The sequence below is a fragment of the Crocodylus porosus genome, unplaced genomic scaffold (genome assembly GCF_001723895.1).
Source record: "Crocodylus porosus isolate Cpor-Errol unplaced genomic scaffold, CroPor_comp1, whole genome shotgun sequence".
NCBI classification, from domain to species: Eukaryota; Metazoa; Chordata; order Crocodylia; family Crocodylidae; genus Crocodylus; species Crocodylus porosus.
In genome coordinates this window covers 93,970,001-93,989,838 of record NW_017728947.1, presented here as the reverse complement: position 1 = coordinate 93,989,838, position 19,838 = coordinate 93,970,001, and the positions used below count along the sequence as shown (strand labels likewise).

Here is a 19,838-nt window from a genome sequence, read left to right as displayed (position 1 = left end):
CTGCCTGTTGCCACTCACCCCTCCCCCTCCCCCAACTTACCTTAGATCAGGGGCTGTTTTTAACCTGACCTAACTTAGCTGTAACAATGTCTGTATGAAGCCTTTGAGTTCCAAGATGCTGCAGGTTTCAACTGACTAGCTGTATCTGGACAGAAAAGCAGACTGCTATTTTTGCTGAATTTCATTTGCCAGAAAATGGGTGTTGGCAGCTGGCATTATCTGCAACAAAGTACTTAGATCAACTGCTGTGAACATAGCTAAAATGTACACCATGGGTAAAAGGTACAGGGGCCAGTCCAGTCAGATGAACAGAAGGATAAAAATAGAGAGGCTCAGAAAGAGCCATAGCAAGGGGGAAACTGAAAGGATTACAAGGATGTACAAAGCACTGAAGAGGATGAGGACAATAAGAGAGAAAACAGCAGTGATGGTCCAGTGATGTTTACCAAAAACGCCCCTCCCAATGTGATAAGGGTTGCACAATCTACCCCTATATAATCCACCATTGATATTGAGGGGGAAATTATTTAGGCCAGTTTTGATGTGCAATGATTTCAGGTATTTGCTATACCTAAATTAACTCTGTAATGGGGAAAAATAAGTTTAAGAACCACTAAAGTAAACTCTTCATGGATTTTCAAAAGAAAGAAACAAGTCATCTTCTCTAAATTAAGAAATTGGAAGTGACTGTCATGATATAAAGAAGGCAACTCCGTGCCCTACATTATCCAGCTGGATAACACTGGACAACACATGAGCCATTTGATTCCTGTCTGTGCTCATTAGGTCTATATTTGAGTATTGTTAAGAATAATCATTTGTGCTTTAAAATGATTCAAAAATAAATACTGTCAAAGAAGTCACTTTGTCAAAAGCAAATGCTTTCATGTCAAGCAAAAGATGTTAAATTGTAGGCAATAAAGAATGAAGAAGGAGAAATATAAGAAAAGGGGGAAATCTGGGAGGAGAAATACAATTGTTGTTCTTCACCACCTCATTATTTGTAACCAGTGGTATGTAAACTCCATATTATAATTCAGGATCAATTCAGATGCAAATATCTGAGCCTTAATTGTATATGTGGAAGAAAGAAAACAGTGACAACATTAAAATGTGCTTTCTTTTGCTGTTTCTATGTCCCCCAAAGCAGACATTCAAAGTTTAGGCATTAATGCATCACCTGGGTAGGTTTATAATGAAGTAAATTAATAAATTCCTTTTTAAATGTTCTGTGTAAATTGCCAGAAAAGTAAATGTAGCCAGATATCACATATACAGTATTAAGCTTAAAAAATGTTAGATGATAAAGAACATACAGAAATGCTGTTGCGTTTCTGAGGCACATTCACATCCTCATTTAGGCCTAAAGCTATTCCTTACACAAATAAAATTCCTACTGAATTCAAATGTAAAGATCAAGTCAGACACACATTTCGGGCTCAGACATACGTGAAGTAGGAGGTAGACATGTAGAAGGAGCAAATACGTTTATTTACATTAACAATAGGGAGAGTAAAGTTCAAGTGTGTCAATTAGAAAAAAAAATCCATTTCTTTTAGGCCAATCGTTAAGTTGCTTTTCCATAGAGACAGCTACATTCTGCACAGTTCCATGCAAATATATTATCTCTTTGATGCAATGCATGCATAACTCTCATTATGCTAATTGAAGTTGTGCATGTAGCCAAACGTAAAATTCACAGATCCCACGTGCAAGATCAGATCTCTGAGGGCTTGTCGCGTGGGGAACTGATACAAGGGAATTTGAAGAAACAGAATCCTTTTCTGCAACCCAGCAAGGTACCAGGAACTCATACAGTTGTCTCACTTCATTTCCCTTCCCTCCAGATTTCATGGCCATTCCCACTCAAATCACACGATTCATTCCACAGGCTGCTAACCTGAAAAGGTTCCTATGGACTTTGAGGATCTTTGGATTAACTTTATTTCCTCCCTCCCCATTTTTCTGCAATGCCACTGAATGTGTGGGTGCATGAAAATCAGGTCCACAGTTTGGAGGCCCCCTGTGGAGCTCACCCACATCTTGCCCTTCCGCTTTGTGCCTGAGATTCATTTGGTTTCATTTTAAAACTTAAACTGCCACAGGTGACATATTGCAGTTTCACTCAGAGCAAAGGAAGAAAAGGCTCCTAAATGGATGTCCTCTAATTGAAAGTATCTAATATCATTTATTAGGGAGTTTGGATATATAAGCTGCAGGTAAAAATAGTTTGAGGGGGGTTTTGTGTAATTGTGTAATGTAGGAAAAATATAAACATTAAAGATTAGATTATGCCTCGGAGGCTCAGTCACAGCATTTGTAAGGGAGAAGCATACAAATGTGATATTGCCTCAGAAGGATCTCCTGAAGGCGATATATCGAAGGAATGCCTCCTGAAGTTCTGGGGGCACTACAGACATAAGTATGCAGGAGATTGGGCTACAACCCCACCCCATCCCACCTCATTTGAGAGAACTCCCTGACAGAAGGACTGCAATTATTCTTAACCACAGAACTGAAATACAAAGAGAGGCTTTTTATATTCCCTTTGCACCTACAGGCCAGACAAAATCTTGCCAGTAGCACCTCTGGAAAACACTCATGTTTTTATAACCATCTGACAGCGCACAAGTTACAAGCATACTTGCTGCAACTCATCATTGAACTGACACACATCTAACATGGGCAGAAAAAATATTGATGTAGATAAAAGCCTATGAGAACACAATGTATCCCTCAGCAGCATGATGAAAAGCAGCATACGTCCAAACGTGCGGAAGATTGTATAACTGAACTATTTTGTCACTTCCCACATGTATCAGGTGCTTTTAACAAAGAAAAGAGGTAAAAAAAAAGTTTCTGACTTTCGTTAACCTTCTCTTGTAGTTCAGGTTATTTCTTTAATGCATTTATCTGCTTTAAAATTGTCTCCTTAGCCTCTCAAGGGAAACCAATATAATACACCATCACATTTCTCACAGGAGAAAAAAGAACACTTACTCTTAATAGGTGGCAATTTTGCCAGATGTTATTGACATAGTAAGTGCGAAATCTCAGTGATACTAAATGCAAAGTGCAGCAGATTAAAGAACAATGGAACCAAGTGCAAAATGAAGTTTCAAAAGCAGCAGTGTCAAAGTCAGAGAAAGTGTGAAAAAATTACATTTTAACAACACTATTAAGAACGAGTTTACTAATTACTGTAACTGGCACAAATTTAAAAGTACATTCCTTAGACTGAAAAGTTTTTAAAGTGTTACATTTTTTTCTTGTCAGCATTTCTTTTTTCTTTATGCACGGTAGCAGAGACATAACACTGCTGCTACTAAAACAATGACAGTTCAGGCTTTTTAACTTCCCATTCTTAACCCTTTCATAATGCATAATACCTCTGCAAATCCTGCTTATTTAGAGAGTGCAGTGAACTACAGAAAATGCTCTGATAACTAATACCGACACAATTTAAAATAAAGACTGCAGAATTGATTCAGTCATGCTTTACACATTCTCCCACTAACAATAATGGAATTCATACACTAAGAATGACTTCTTATTAAAAGTTCAGCAAAATCCTGGTTTTCTATTACCAAAAAATCTATATATTGTGCACAGTTTCCTCATATTCAATTATCCACCAAAACTTAATAATAAAATACTCTGGTCAAGATGCTCAGCAGCTGTAAATCAGCAAAGCTCTGTTGATTTCAATGTCACTACACCAATTTGCATCAAATGGTCAATTGGCCTTTTATTTGCATTCTTCAGATTGTACCAATAAATACATAGCCAGTCTCTTAGCTGGCATAAATTGGCATAGCTGTGCTGAAGTCAGTGGAATTACGCTGCTTTATACCAGCCGCAATTCTGGCCCACAGTACTGATACTCCACTGGACCCTCTCTACAATGAGACAACAGCCAATGACAATTCAGTTAAGATTTGTAGTTCTGGGAAAGACCTAACTGTGTCATATGATTAGGTTATGTAGAAGGCAGGATAGATTTGCATTTTATAGATCAACCAACAGTCTATAAGGGGCAAAGCTACCTTGCTCTCTACTTGACTTCAGACTAACACAACTAACTAGGTTATCCCTACACTAATATTTTAATCATATTCCAACCAAAGTCTCTTGTTTTATTTTGCCTAGTAAATACAGGACACTCTCCATAACAGAGTATAGGTCTCACTCTTCTCTTTTATTGTCACCTTGAACATAATTGTTGCTTGATCAAAGAAAGGAACCCAGCTTGTCAATGCTATCCCCTCTCCTCAGCTACACCTGCACTCCAACCAGAGACTCGAACGCAGCATGGATGGACATGCCAGAGACAGGGTTCGTGTAACTAGCCTGATTACCAGCAGCAGTGAAGCTGCAGTGCCATGACCTTAAGTTGCCTCAGTACCTAGGGGTCCTTGGACAGCCTGTTCTGAAGCCTGTCCCTCTGCAGACTGGCTGCTCTTGGTACCGGAGCCAGCTACTGATCACAGCTAGTTTGGGTATGTTCACACTTTCTGCAATTATGCTTCCAAATGTGGTTTAGACAGAGGCTTAGTGGGTAACTTTGATCTTTTATTATCTTCCACAAAAGTGCTTAATTTAAAATCCATTTGTGACTAAAAGTAGCAAAGCATCAAAGCCTATTAAAATACTACCAGCTTCTTCTCCACGCTAGTGGAAAGTTGACTTTACATGGGATGCAAGTAGCCTGCACTAATTATGATTCCATTAGTGGTAGTTCTCCTGAGCATATCAATGGCTACCCTTTTCATGGGAAATCTGATATTATGCAGCTGAATACATCTTCACAGCTTTCTTGGGGCACTTTTCTTTAAAGTGCATTTATCATAGTCATCTATCACCACTTTTCCACCTCATGACTGCGCTTGACTCAATCAAATAATTTGTGAACTAGAAATAAAATTGGTTCAACTTCAAAAATCGTGTATTGCAGAATTTGATGCAGGGCCTAAGGTCTAGCCCTGGAAGGAAGAAACGAAATTGTACTGTAGATGACTCATTTGCCAAAGGACCTAATTCTTGCTAATAAACAAAACACAGTGCATTTTAAGTGATACCTACTGGATGACCATGCTTGCATAAAGTGAGCTACTGAGTTTTTTTCTTCTCTTTTTGGCACAGAAATGTACTTTATAATACCCTAACGATACAAACACCCAGGTAATGTGAGGCTCCTTAGTCCAGTCATTCAGTTAAGCTCACTCAGTTTAATACTGCTGGCATTAATGATTCCTCCGTGGCAGATTTACATAAAAAATTTCCTTTCACTGCCAGTTATAAAGGCCTGTCTGCTCCATTCTATTCATGTAAGGTCACATTCATAGAAGGCTCTTTTCACTGATTTCAGCCAGCTCACATTAATAGTGAGCTATACTGATGATGCATATCCATTTCCCAGCAAGTCTGATGTAACTTTTCAGTGTTGCATGCCAAGTCTTTAGTAACCAGTAGTCATTGGTTCCATTGGATTAGATAGAGCCTATACACATTTCATGGCTGGAAAGTGGACTGCAGAAATCTTAGCATTGCTGCTACTATTCTGACTTAATGTCCCTGCCCCTCACTGCTAGCAGCCCATACTTGCCTTCATTATTACCCTCAGATTACAAAGCAGCAATCTGGTATGAAAATATTTGCTGTCTTGCCTGACATTGTTGTATAATCTTTATGTTCTGTAGGGTCTAGAGCCCCTAGTCAGGATTGGGTTCTCTTGTGGAAATACACTGATTCTTCTGCCTAAACGAGCTGTTGCCACCTGGGAGTCTGGATGGAGACATGCAGTATGCAGAAGGGGGATGGACTGCGCTAAGTAAAAGCAGCCCTTGAGTTTAGAGGCATGGGTACTCTTTCAAGGCCTGTCAATAATTTATAGCATGATCTCAGGCAAGTCACTTCACTTCTTAGCAATTCTGTTTCCACATCTGTAACTGGAGAAGATGTGAAAATTTCTATGCTCTGAAATGCTTTGAGACCAATTGTTAAAAGGGACTGGGAGGGTTCTGCTATCGTTAAATTCATGTTAATGTTTTGGTAAGAATCGATGACCTGCTCCATCAGCTGGGTCAAGGGTTATATCTGTGAACCCTCCCTCTATTTCACTATCCTTCAGGTTGCTGAGCAGTTTTATTTACAGTAGAATATTTCACCAGAAGATCATCTTCTGCCCAGTGCAGTTTGTTTTTAACTAGTTGAAAAGTAGAGGAGACTATTTTTACTATTCCATACCCCATTTATAAAAGTTTTTGATGAAATATTTCTAACTGTTTCTAATGCTGAGCAATGATGATACGAGGTCTATGTCATATCTTGATACTTTTGTCTTGACGTCTTTGTTCTAAAAGAAAGTTCTCTGTGTAGGACTTTATATCTACACTCAACGATAATGACTGACTTGGGTTGGGGGGGTGGTGATATCCCTGAAAAACTACCATTAGAATCAGATGTTCTGCCTCCTCATTCTAGATCAGCAACAATAGCCTTCACAACTCCCTCTCCTGTATCTCCTTCTGTAGTTTTCACCTACTGAGTCTTCCAGTTCTCTAGAGGAGCCTCATCAGAGCGATATAAACCTCAGCTATATATTTTTTACCTCCTGCTAAACTGTTAATGGAACTCTTTGATCTCTCACTAAACTATACTGGACTTCCCTAAGATAATGTTTAATCTTTTGCTAGACTTACAGGTATTCTGTAAGTCAATAAAATTGCCTTTTAAAGTTACAACTCAGTAAAGAGTCATCTCTCTATTAAGCATTTTGTCTGAGGACACTATATGAAATTTTTTTTTATAATATCCAGGTTATATTCTTTCATCTCATCACACTTGTCATGGAACAACTTCTGAAAGCACTTTTGGGACATTCAAGGTCAAAAAGTGAATTTGTGTCTTTTTTTGTAACTGCTAGGATGCTGTTGAAATGATCATGGTGTTTCTCTTGGTTTATGGCTAGGCTAGAAAATACAACAGTCATTTTAATAAAGTGAAAATACAGTTAGAGAGGTCAATACACCTAAAATGTACAAGAATGCAGCCTTAAACACAACTTTCTAAACAGTGGGCATGTGAGAGAGTGCTAGATCCTAATCCAACTTGACTATATTGGGGTGGAAATGACCTACCCCTGAAATGGGATCTATTTTCCAGTTTCTAGAGTGTCAAAACATTACTGTAACAAAACCTGGTGTGATGTTGACTCCAAATAGTAGATACTGTAAATGAAGCAAGAGCTCGTTTCAATAATTTTCTATAATTTGATGCTGAAAACATGCAATGCCTTGTGAGCATTGCAGGTATGGGTGCTTTTGAACCCCAAACTCAAACTGTGGTCTAAACCTGAGCCAAATCTGAATGCTGCCTCCTAAATCAGTTGCTACTAACCAGAAACTTTGAGCTACACAACCCTCATTGTACCGCTGCTTAGAAAAACAATGAACATCCCTCACTAATACACTTATGATTATATAGTTTTTAATTATATTCACCTGACACCAGCTATATGCTGTCAGAAGTGAACCAGAATCCAAGTTAAAACTGAACAACATTTTTTGTACAGTCCAATTCCAAAGTTTGTCCCTGTTTAAGGTTGAGATGTTACATTATTAACCTTTGTGCTAATTACACTGTGGCCAAGAATCAACTAAATCACTGAAGATTTAATCATCACAATACCTAATCTGATTTTTCTCTCCCCTTTATTTTATGCTCATTTCACATTCCCATTCCCACCACTGGCTGAATGTGCTGCTTTCATACAGTGTGCTCTGCCCCCACCCCATAAACCTGAAAGGGTAAAAAAGGAGGAGCAATAACAGAAGGTTTGCCTCGTATAGTCTGTTCAAATAATCAACCACACTTGCTTATTCACATGGGTTAGACATCTAAACTCAGGATGACCTTGGTACGTCCAGGCTAACACAAGGAGGCAGGATTATTCCAGCCTGCAGAGAACTCCAAAAGAAATTGTTTTAAGGTTCCATTTTTAGACCAGTTTTGAAATTAGTGTACAGCTGCATTTGATCATACATGGAGCAAAGCAGAACATTTCTGCATCTTGCCAGCATGATATGAGGCGATTAATATACGCTAGTAAAAGAGTGTTGCTTTCATGATTATTAGGCTTGTATATCTTTTACAGTCATTACAGCCTTTACAGATACCAAGTGAAACCTTCCAATATATTTTTTCCTCCTGAATTTGCATGAAATTGGTGCTTTTTCCTAGAACTCCCCATGAAATTAGCACTTTTCTCTGAAAGGTCCCATGAAATTACAAAGACTTTATAGTTCTGTTTTTGCTGCAGTCTTGTTTATGTGTATTACTGCAACAAGTTGCTTTGAACACCTCTTTTTATCAGTACACACACTGACTGATATTTTCAGTGCCGGGCCATAGTTAAGATTCAGATTTGCTACCTATTGTAGGCCTGATTTGGGCAGCTGCTCAGAAATCTGCTTAAAGGTCATTTGCAGTTTAAATTTTGTATGAGATGCAGGTGAAGCGAGACTAAATTTGAGACAGGAAAGGGTGTAAGTGGGAATGCTTCAAATGGCATTTTAGGGAAGTCAGAATATTCATGTAGGGTCTAACATGGTATTTAAAAACAGTTCTGAAAGGTAAGCTAATTGTTAGAGACAACTATCATGGTGACTTTTCTGGAAAAAAAGTTAAAAACAGATTTTCTGCCTCTACCTGCCACCCAAAACACTCTCATCATTGCCTTCATATTACCCCAGCTAACCCAAACACTTGCACCATCAGCTTGTAATGCTCCTCCCCGGACACTCTCATCAGAAAACTGCTTTTAAGTATAAGTCACCTTGCTCAACGTGCCACCAAGATAATCTCTCAAAACTTCTCCCTTGGTTCCTGAACTAATTTCTCCTACTGAGAAAATAAAGTCCTGCCAAATGGTCTGTGCCCAAACTATTTTCTACATGATGGTACCAGAATCTCAAGACATCTCTCCTCTACCTCCATTTTAACCAGTGATTATGTAAAGTAAAATACACAGACCAGCACTGGAAGCCAAAAGCTTCCTGCCACCCAGAATCCAGTTTGCCAGATCACAATCAAAATTCCTCTTGCTCACTATCCATATGGTCCCGTGACTCAGCTTCAGTAGCAAGGATAGAGAAAGTTCTCAGCCCTGCCCAGCCTATGACCTGTTGGTATAGGACATGTGGGTTTACCCCCCATCTTCTGGAGGTGAAGGGGGAACAGAACTGGACAAACGCCCTAACAATTGAGCTGGTGAACAAACGGTGGATAGGCACTACTCCACCCATTCAACCACTGTGTTTTACCCTGAAGTCAATGTTGCTGTTATGCAGACATCTGTGTTAGAAGCAAGTTGGATCCTGACATGATGGAGATGTCTTCTCACAGCCTGGTCCAGTATAGGATTTCAGACACCCCTGTGCCAGCCTGTAGGTAATTCCCTGTTCAGTGCTTATGCCTGGGACAATATAAGGCTGTACACGGAAAGCATGGGAGAACTACACACCTCCCCGAGCAGAACACAACTTCTGCCCAGAGGCAATGTACATATCTTTAGTACAAGTCACCAACATCTATACCAAAATCTGGGCTCATATGTCAATTATCAAACAAAGGCCAATGAGTTTAGGTTGAAGATTAGGAGGACTGTCTTGACTATGAAGGTAGTCAAGTATTGGAACAGGCCACTTAGGGAAGTTATAGGATCTCCATCCCTGGAAATTTTCAAGATCAAGATGGACAGACACTTGGTTGGGATGGTTTAGTCAGGGATGATCCTTCAGCAGGGAGCTGAACTAGGTGACCTCGTGAAGTCCCTTACAGCCTTATTTTTCTATGATCTTATGACAGGCCAAATTAAAAGTTTGTGGACCATGTCTCTTAACAGTCATCTCCTTTACAGGTTTCCCTGACATAAAATCAAAATAACTACTGAACTTTGAGGAAAAGGGAAATCCCACAAATCACAGTATTTACCTTATTGAATAATATTCTGGACTCCTCTTAAAAAATTTATAAGTACTTTTGCTCCAATTCATGAGATGAAATATGTTGTCAGATATAACTTCTCTTGACAGACATTAGACAAATTTTGTTCTAACTAGTTTTCTTCAGAGTCTAACTCAAATTGCTGCTATCCATCTAAGCATCTATCCATCTAAATCTTTCATATCAAGACTATGTACAAATAATGGAGGCAGTCTGCTGTACATTTCCAATAACCAATAGGGGTTTTTTGATCACACCATTAAATATCTTGTTCCAGGTCCATCCTCTTCTGGGTTTACTTCCACCACCTTCCTACCACAGCTTTTCCTTGTTGGCCTCTTTGACATTTATAACATGCTTTCCCTCCTCCATCTGAACCAACTGCTAAGGACCATCTATCTTGCCTGCCTTTCTGATTGTTGATCTCATCTATACTCCTCTAAGCTCTCTTTCCCCATGGAATGAATCTAAATATTCTCATCCTGTTTTCTAGACCCTTTGCAGTTCTTCCTCTACTTGCTTTCCACATTTAGCCCTTATTGCATGGCGTGTCTTACCACCCCACCACCACCACCGCTACCACCGCTACCACTCTGCCAATGATTCCAGGCTTGTACAAGAAAACTCCTAAAATTATAGCTAGGATTCAGGAGGGAAAAGGCACATTTGTCCAAAATGTTTCAAATAAAAAATTGCCTCTTTTTCCCTCTATCCATTCCTCTGTTCAAACTGCAAGCTTTTCAGACCAAGGGCTGTATCTACCTCCGTGTTTGAATAGTACATAGGCACAGTATAGCCTTAATTTTGACTAGGATCAGTGTGTATATGGGAGCATTATGTATATGGGAGCATAGCAGTCATCAATGGCAAATGACACACAGCATAGCAGTCATCAATGGCAAATGACACACAGTTTCATCCCTGCATTGCCCATAGACTTCAAGGCTGAATTGGTGTAAGTCAGAGCAGAATTTGGCCTATGTCTTTAATTAAATTCATTCCTGTCAGAATGCTCTTACATTATCTGGGAACTAATAGAAAGAGAAAAAAAAAGGAAAAATGAAATTATGGAGAAAAGGTTTAAATCAGGAAAAGTCATTAAAAAGACATCATTAAATATATAGGAATTTAAGCAGCTTTTAACAAAGAATGCAGCTGGAAAGAAAGCCCAGCTGTATTTTAAAATCTGACAATTATGTTCTGCTTTATAAATCCTAATCTGTAAAAGACAACACTACTGTACATTAAGAAAGGCTAGTGAGAATTTTTCAGGCAAAGTCAATGACAATCCTAAAATTCAAGGACAGATAAAGAGGCCTGGTTACATCAGTCTTAGGTTTATAAAGTGCTATCTTTCCACTCTTGCATAATATATTTTTCCAGAATCTTAAATCACCTAATAGTGTGATAAAATGCATGTTGGTCCAAGTGCCAGCATTGGATGTTGCAATAAATTAAGCTCCGATACAGAAGCCCAGCTCTGTTTATTTACCCATACACAAATACATTTTTGCACATAGCAATATACATGTGCCCAAAGTCATCAAACAAAAGCTCTGATTCTACATTACCTCTGAAGAAAAAACTCCCGGTGAAGTAAATGCAAATATGGACTCATGAACTAAATTCTAAATCATATATAACAGTATATTCCCTCCTGTAAAATGTGTTGACTTCATTTGGAGCAGGTCCTTAAACTAAAAAATACAGAATAATTTTCCATATTAGAAATTTACAGCTGCCTTTGTTATCTAAATTTGGGTTGAATTAATATTGAAATGTTATGGGTATAACTTGTACATGTGTGTACATATATTTATAGCCTTAATTATTACATGTGCATATATATACACAGACACACACAGATATGTGTCTGTGTATATCTATCTATCTATATAGAAGGAGAGAGAGATGCACGTATGTATATATGCTATGCATACACATCAAGTGTTCTAACTACCCACAATCTAATAGAGTGATCCCCATTACAATCTTTAGAGCTTTGCTTTTTTCCAAGTAGAAACCATTCTCCAGGCATCATGGTACATTCTATAATTCAAGTATAAAATATCTAGGGAATATCAAAGAAATGTTATTTACAAAGGTATTTATAACAATTTTAATGGTGAGCTTTTAAATGATAAAATTTGCAGTATACATTTTTTCTAATATTTTCTCCTTTTTTTAGACTGTAACTACAGCATCTCTTTCTCTCAGGTATTCCTACAAGCCCATTAATGTAGGAACGGGGTATCACCAGAGTGATACAACACATGTAACAACAACAATGTACACATATCAAAAGAAAAATAGCTGGGTAAGGCCAGCGCTTTTTCTTCATTTATATTATACTGATATATGGCAATTTCTGATAAGAAATTGAGATAGACCTGCCATATTTACCATGAATCATTTTATAATCAAATAGTATATATTAACCTGGTTGCTGGCCAATCCAGGAGCTGGCTGCCAAGTTCATAATTACACTGTTTTATAGTGAAGGGTCTGAAATAAATTAATTTCATGTCATTTTTGGTTTTGCTCTAAACTACATTTATTGGTTGGCTAGTGCCTGCAACAATTAAAGTTTGCTAAATCAGGTCTTGATTTTCCCTGTTTAAAATTGCCTTTGGTATCGCTTTGTTGCACATTCTCATGTCCAATCCATTTTACATACTTACTTTACATCTTCTTTCTTTGCTCAGTGATTTTGTACTTTTCCTTCCCAGTTTCCAACTTGTTTCCAGTCAGAAGTCAAAAATTCTATTTTGAGCAAAGCTTCAGCAAATCTGATACTAAAATCATCAGCAGGTTTAATATAAAATTAAATTTGGATCCCTGTTGTTTATGGCACATCCAGCTGTAATGATACATTACTTATCAATCCCTCATTTTTAATGTTCAGACATGTTATGTTAAGCTAGCTTGTTCAAGTAATGGATTTACTGATTAGTTCCTGTTTTGGTCTATAATTGTTCAATGATTTCCTCAATAGTAGCTTAACCAAAAAGCTTATATATAATTCTTTGCAATAAGCTTGACAGAAATACAGAAGCATTCACAAGAGAATCACAGTTTAAGTTAATCAATAATGGCTTTATCAAGAGTTTTTATTTATAGCTAATGCAAACGTTAAAAAAATGTTACAGCCATTAATTATTAGCAGTTTTTTTTTTTAAAGCACAAAGTAAGAGTTGAATAAATGTACTTTAAGACACTTAAAGCCCAGGCATTCTTTTTAAAATGACTAGCTAAAGAGCCCCTTGGGCTGTCTTTTTACTGCTTTTCAAAGCTCTAATAGCACTTTTTCACCAAAGACACACCCCTTGAATCCTCCGAGAGATACAATAGCATAATTGTTCTTTTAGGTTTTAAGGCCTTGACATATCTGTCACTGAAAGAACAGTGAATAATAATACCAGAACTATTTTATGCAAATTCCACTTAGAGGTTTCAAGATTTTTGTGAGACTGATCTTGCCTCCTTGTTGACAGTTTTATTGTCACATTAGCTTTACATGAGAAAGTGGTAAAGTTTTCTTCTTTGTTAAATAATACCCATTTTAAAATCTCTAGATAAAGTTAAAAACAAATACAAAAACAATGAGATGGAAACATCAATTTGGAAATGTATCAAAGGGGAAAACAGTAGTCACTCGTAACACTTTTTCCACAGGTTTTCATTTATAAAATTATAAGTCATATGCATTATAAAGTGCAATATGTGCAAAATGAATATTTACATGTATATATTCATACACATATGCAGTGATGAATAACACATATTAATATATGTATTCTCAGGTTAGTCACTGATGAATGGCATATACCTAAAGGTTGCAAAGCCACTAAACACACCATGTGTGTATATGTTCACAGGAGACAAACTTCTCTATTGATTGTATACAAATAGACTGCATGCCAGTATATTGGCAACATGAAAGTTTAGTTGGCAGATGGAGAACGGAAAGAAATATATGCTTATGCCACCCCTCTGAACACGTTATATTAGCAACTTATGAAGGAATTATGTTAGATGAAGGTTGCATATTCCCTAGATTTGGGGGTTCGGAAAAACTGCCATTTGAGAGACAAAAGCAGAGCCATACAGCTCATAAGCAGAACAGCCACTTAACCAATCCAGTGATCGCCCCCAAACCACTCAGCACACATGGTACAGAGCTCACAGGAAAACCAGATAAGTGATTTTTTTTTTGTACTATCACATGAAAAACTAAGGCAAAACTAGTGTAATACAGTATCTGATAGCTAGAGCAAAGGCAAACACCATTGATCATGTTTCCCTTCTGTGTAGTAACATGCACTCTGAGATGGACTAAACCATAACCTCAGAACCCAATTCTACCTGAGCTTGAAACCCAGCTTAAGTTGTGTTACTCAGGCATCTCTCTTATGCATTAAAAGAAAAGAGAAAGAATTGCTAAGAAAATGGCACATTTAGGCTAGGTACACACATTACACTTATCATGCTTATCATGCAGTAAGTGCTCAGAAAGCACTCTACAGCCATAACCATACAGATGTTCATGGCATGCAGAGCACTAAAAAATGGTGGATCCCCCTCTAAGTTAAACCTGGATAGATGTGGTATCAAACTAAAGCTCTTTAGGTTAGAGAACTTTATCAAAAGTCTGCACCAGATCCCATCACGAGTCAATGAAGGTCACATTCTGCTGGCATCCCAGGGGCCCCTCACTGAGCAGCCCCCTAACCTGCATCAACCCAGCCCCACCCCCAGACTGTCACAGAGGGGAGACAGAAAAGGCTCCGTCTCCTCACTGTGCAGCCAGGTGGAAGGGGGGGAACAGAACCCCCCTGCCACATGACCCCCACCAGCTTGCTTGCTCAGGTCTTGAAGGGGGCGGGGGCTGGACCAGGCCCACATGGTTGGAAGGCTCTGTTCTCCTGCCCACCTGCTCTCAGTTCCCAGCTCAGTAAAAAGCCAGGCACGGCTCCAAGCTGCAACCATAGACAGCTTAGGCTGAGAGTGGCCCAGCCCAGTCTCCTCCAAGACCTGAACCAACAAGCTGAGGGAGGCCACATAGCAGGGGGCTCCTTTCCCCACACTCCTTCTCCCCCGCTCCAGTCTCCTGATGGTGGCAGCTCAGAGCGACTCATGCCTTTTTGCTGCACCAATAACTGGGGGCAGGAAGGGTGGGGAACAAAGCCCTTTGCCATGCAGGCCCAGCCTGCTGCCCCACGATGTGATCCAACAAGCTGGGGGAGGCGCATGTGGCAGGGCTCCATTCCGCCCCTTCCACCAGCTCCTGACACAGTGAAAATCTGGGCAGTTTCAAGCTGCAGCTGTCAGAAGGCTTGGGAGGGGTGAAGGGGGAACGGAGCCTCTCTGCTGCATGGACCCAGCCTGCCTGCACCCCCCCAGGAACCAAGCCAGCAACTGCGGGGGAGGCATCCCTCTCCCACCCTCCAGCCAACAGCCAGCTGGTGCCAGGGAGGTGGCTGGGGAGAGGAGCCATACTGGTCAATCGGGGTGGCCAACTACTTAGCTGGGCTTGGCATTCTCCATCAGCCTCCTGGGAGACGTGCAGGAGCACCCCCCGCCTGTTGGCCTCAGACAGTGCAGGCTCTGAGCACCCCCCACCACACTCCCTCACCAAACAGTGAGCATCAGTTCTGTTCACTCCAGACCTAATCTAGAGAGCTTTGAGTAAAGTGCAATATTTAAAGTACATCCACTTCAGGCTTTTTGAACATCTCTACTTAGCCTTAATGTATGTAAGACTGACTTCTCTGGCAATACACAAGGGACAAAAGCAAAGAATCTCATACCCTCCTCCATGATTCTCAGTCACCAAACTCTGGAAATCTTTTGTGAGGCACTGAAAGGCCAACTGAGGTTCTCTCTCTCAGTTCTTGGGTAGCGCCGTTCTTGTAAGAAGCAACCCTGTAAATCATTTCAAAAGCAGGTTACACCACCTGGAACTATTCTACTCACCAGGAATACTATAGGGTTTAGGGAAATCATGCATCCCACTCAATCAGTATTTTGCTACACACAGGACCTGGACCCAACAGAGAACTCTCAATGGGGTATATGGGAAAGGGGGTGCAGTTTCTAAATGGCAACTGACTGCCCTCCCCATATGGGCAAGGGGACATGGTCACCCCAGGTGGTCACCTAGTATGCACATAGCCCTGTGGACAGAATCCATTAAAGCTACAGGTTTTTTATGTGATTGTAAATTAATTTTTTACCACTGCAACTAGAAATTAATAAAATGTTTACAATTATAAAAAAATCTACTCTTACTTTTCTATAGTGTATGTCATAGGTCATAGAAATTAAGGGCTAGAAGGGACCTCAAAAGATCATCAAGTCCAACCCCCTGCTCTGGGCAGAAATACTGCTGAGATCAAATGATCCCATCAAAGTGTCTGTCCAATCTCCTCTTGAAGACTTCCAAGGTTGGAGTCTACACCACCTCCCTGGGAAGTCTATTCCAGATTCTAGTCACCCTTACCATAAAGAAGTTCTTCCTTACATTCAAAATGAAATCATCCTCTAGCAGTTTATCGCCATTGCTTCTTGTCTTCTCCTGAGGCACCCTAGTGAACAGTTTTTCTCCCAGCTCCTGATATTCACCACTTACATACTTATAGATGGTCACCAAGCCCCCCCCCTCCCTTCAGTCTTTTCTTCCCCAGGCTGAACAGTCCCAGATCCCTTAGTCTTTCCTCATCAGGTTGGTCCTCCAGGGCCTGAATCATTCTTATGGCCCTTCTCTAGACCCTTGCAAGATTCTCCACATCTTTTTTGAAGTGTGGCACCCAGAACTGGACACATGATGCCAGTAATTCGGCTGGAGTCTCACCAGCGCCGAGCAGAGAGGAAGTATCACTTCCTTAGCGCTGCTCATGATACATCGGCTAATGCATCCCAGTATGCTATTAGCTCTGTTGATTACAGAGTCACACTGGTGGCTTATGTTCCTCCTGTGATCAACCATAACTCTGAGGTCCTTTTTAGGCATCATACTGGCCAGGACATCTCCTCCTAACCTATATTCATGGTGCTGGTTACTTCTCCCCAGATGAAGCACTCTGCATTTATCCTTATTGACCTGGATCTGGTTCGACTCCACCCACCTTTCCAGCTTGTCCCGGTCCACTTGGATCTACATCCTATCCCCTAGCACAGGGATTTTCAACCTTTTTGGATCAGCATGCCCTCAGCAGCTGGATGTGGAGCAGTGTACCCCTGGCAGCCGGACACAGAGTGGGGTGCAGTGGGAAGGTGGCATGCAGCCAGATGCGGAGCAGTGGCAAACACAGTGTGCAAGCTTCCTCCACCCCCTGTGTCCAGCTGAGTGGGTGGTGCCTACGTGGCAGTGTGGGATGGTGCATGGCAGCTCTCCATCCCCACCCACCCACATGTACTCCCTAGGGCTTTCTCAAGTACCCCGGGGTAACCCAGGTTGACAACCCCTGCCCTAGCATGACCACTTTTCCCCATAACTTACTATCATCTGCAAACTTGGCCAGTGTGCTTTCCACATCCTTTCCACATCATGTCATTTAATTTATTTCAAAGCACTTTATGAGCTTAACACATAAAGCTATCACTTTCCCTTTCACTATCTCAGTGGTAAGAGCTGCCAAACAACAATGCACTGGTAAAGGGAGAAAATTTCATTCAAGGTAATGCAACAAATACTTACATTTATATTTAAACTCCAGGAAGAACAAATAAGACACCTGATTTTAAGCTTTCATCTGAAGGCCTTATTTGTCAAATAGTAAATTGCATAGAACTAAAACTTTTATAATAAAAAGTAATTCTGCATAGTTATTCAATTGCTTCTGTGGATCCACCATATCCTGGTGGAGAGGGTGGTGTGGGGGGGCATAGTACAAGTACAAGTATGTGTGGATTCTTATATGGTTTACAGCAGATTCAAGTTCAGGTTCAAATCAGTCTAGTGTTCTCCTGACTTCATTATGTAGGCATAATCAAGAATAAAGTCTACTGGTTTATCTTGTTTGCAGAAGTGTGGTAGTTCACAGGACCAATGCTTTCTGTATGTCTGTCTGGCACAGACCAATGCCATACAGTCCCAATGCTGCATGGGTGATTTCCAACACTATTGTACAGCAGCATCGGTGTCATGGTTCATGCCTACCAATGCTATGTTACTGTAGCAATGAGATATGATGACATAGCTCATTGCTACAGTGACGTAGCATCTTGTATAGATGTGCCCTGAATCACCTTTCATGTCAAATGCCCCACAGTAGGTACTGCTGGTCTATATAGTGACCTTAGAGGGTTTGTGCACCCTCTACTCCACAAAATCCTTAGACTAACATGCCTATAGTGCCTCCGGTTTCAGAGGCAGTATGCATATAGGTAAGTGTGGGGTTTCCTAGCACAGCATTAAGATGTATTGTCACAGCAACAGAGGTCTGAACTGACAGAAACAATATACTACTTGCAAAACAAAAGATTCATATCAGTCAGATTGTAAACATGTGACTCTTGGTAGTGAGCAGTAACTCTTACAGGAAACCCTCCTGGAATCAAGGAGACAACTTACAAGAGCCAATGCTTAGCACAGGGAAGGGTTAATAATGTGGTCTTTGGTGAAACCAAAATGTGTGGTGGGAATGGCACAGCACCCAAAAACTGGCAGGATCACAGAAGGTAATAGCATATTCTCCACTGTCATTGTCGGCACAAATCAGTCAAACACCAGAACTAAGAGGGATTCTTTTCCACCCTCCAGACTTTTTTCTCCTCTTCAGTGGTTCATACCACTTACATGTAGCAGTGAACTAGATTCATCTGTGATTGGTTAAAGCGATGAAGCCAAAGTGACCTAATCCAGGTTGCTGGGTTCTCAGCAGCAGAAAGTCTACGTGGATGGCAATATGGTTACACAAAACTTCCCTAGGCATCTTTCTACCCAGGACCCATTTCTGCTAAAAAATGGCTGAGAAGTAGGTCCAGATCAGACAGGAATAGCTACTAAGTTTCAGTTTGATACATGCATGGCATTTTATGTCAAATTACATATTTGCTAAATAATTTGTTCATACAACCATGAATTATAGCTTATGACCAGCACATCCCTGGACAAGGGAGAAGAGATTGACGTTATACAGCTTGACTTCAAAAAAAGCCTTCGATCTGGTATCCCATGATCACCTCTTGGCAAAACTGGCCAATTGTGACCTTGGGTCCCCCCACGATCCGCTGGCTGGGGAATTGGCTCCATGGTTGGACCCAGAGGGTAGTAATTGACAGAAGTCAATCATCACGGTGCCCTGCGACCAGTGGGGTCCCCCAAGGCTCTGTACTTAGACCCATATTGTTCAACATCTTCATTAATGATGTGGACATTGGAGTCAGAAGTGGACTGGCCAAGTTCGCTGATGACACCACCTTTGGGGCAAAGCATCCACACCAGAAGATAGGAGGGCAATCCAGGCTGACCTGGACAGGTTGAGAACCTGATGGTGTTTAACACTGAAAAATGCAAGGTCCTCCACCTTGGGAGGAAAAACCTATAGCATCCTTATAGGCTCGGCAGTGCTATACTGGCTAGCACTACGGAAGAAAGAGATTTGGGGGGTCATTGTTGACCACAAGATGAACATGAGCCTGCAGTGTGATGCTATGGCTAGTAAAGCGACCAAAACACTGGCTTGCATACATAGATATTTCTCAAGTAAATCCCAGGACATCATTCTCCCCTTGTACTCAGCCTTAGTGAGGCTGCAGCTGGAGTACTGCATCCAGTTTTGGGCTCCACAATTCAAAAAGGATGTGGAGAAGCTTGAGAGAGTCCAGAG

The 19,838-nt window shown here is 40.5% G+C and overlaps 2 long non-coding RNA genes across 2 annotated transcripts in view; one reads left to right on the top strand and one right to left on the bottom strand.

Moving 5' to 3' along the window:
* LOC109320975 overlaps positions 1-19,838 on the bottom strand; it is a 102,260-nt gene that overhangs the window by 69,276 nt on the left and 13,146 nt on the right. The gene's annotated exons all lie outside the window — the stretch shown is intronic.
* LOC109321738 overlaps positions 11,871-19,838 on the top strand; it is a 20,742-nt gene continuing 12,774 nt past the window's right edge. The window contains exon 1 of the long non-coding RNA XR_002104158.1: positions 11,871-11,880. This is a non-coding gene — a long non-coding RNA (uncharacterized LOC109321738). The remainder of the gene's footprint in view (positions 11,881-19,838) is intronic.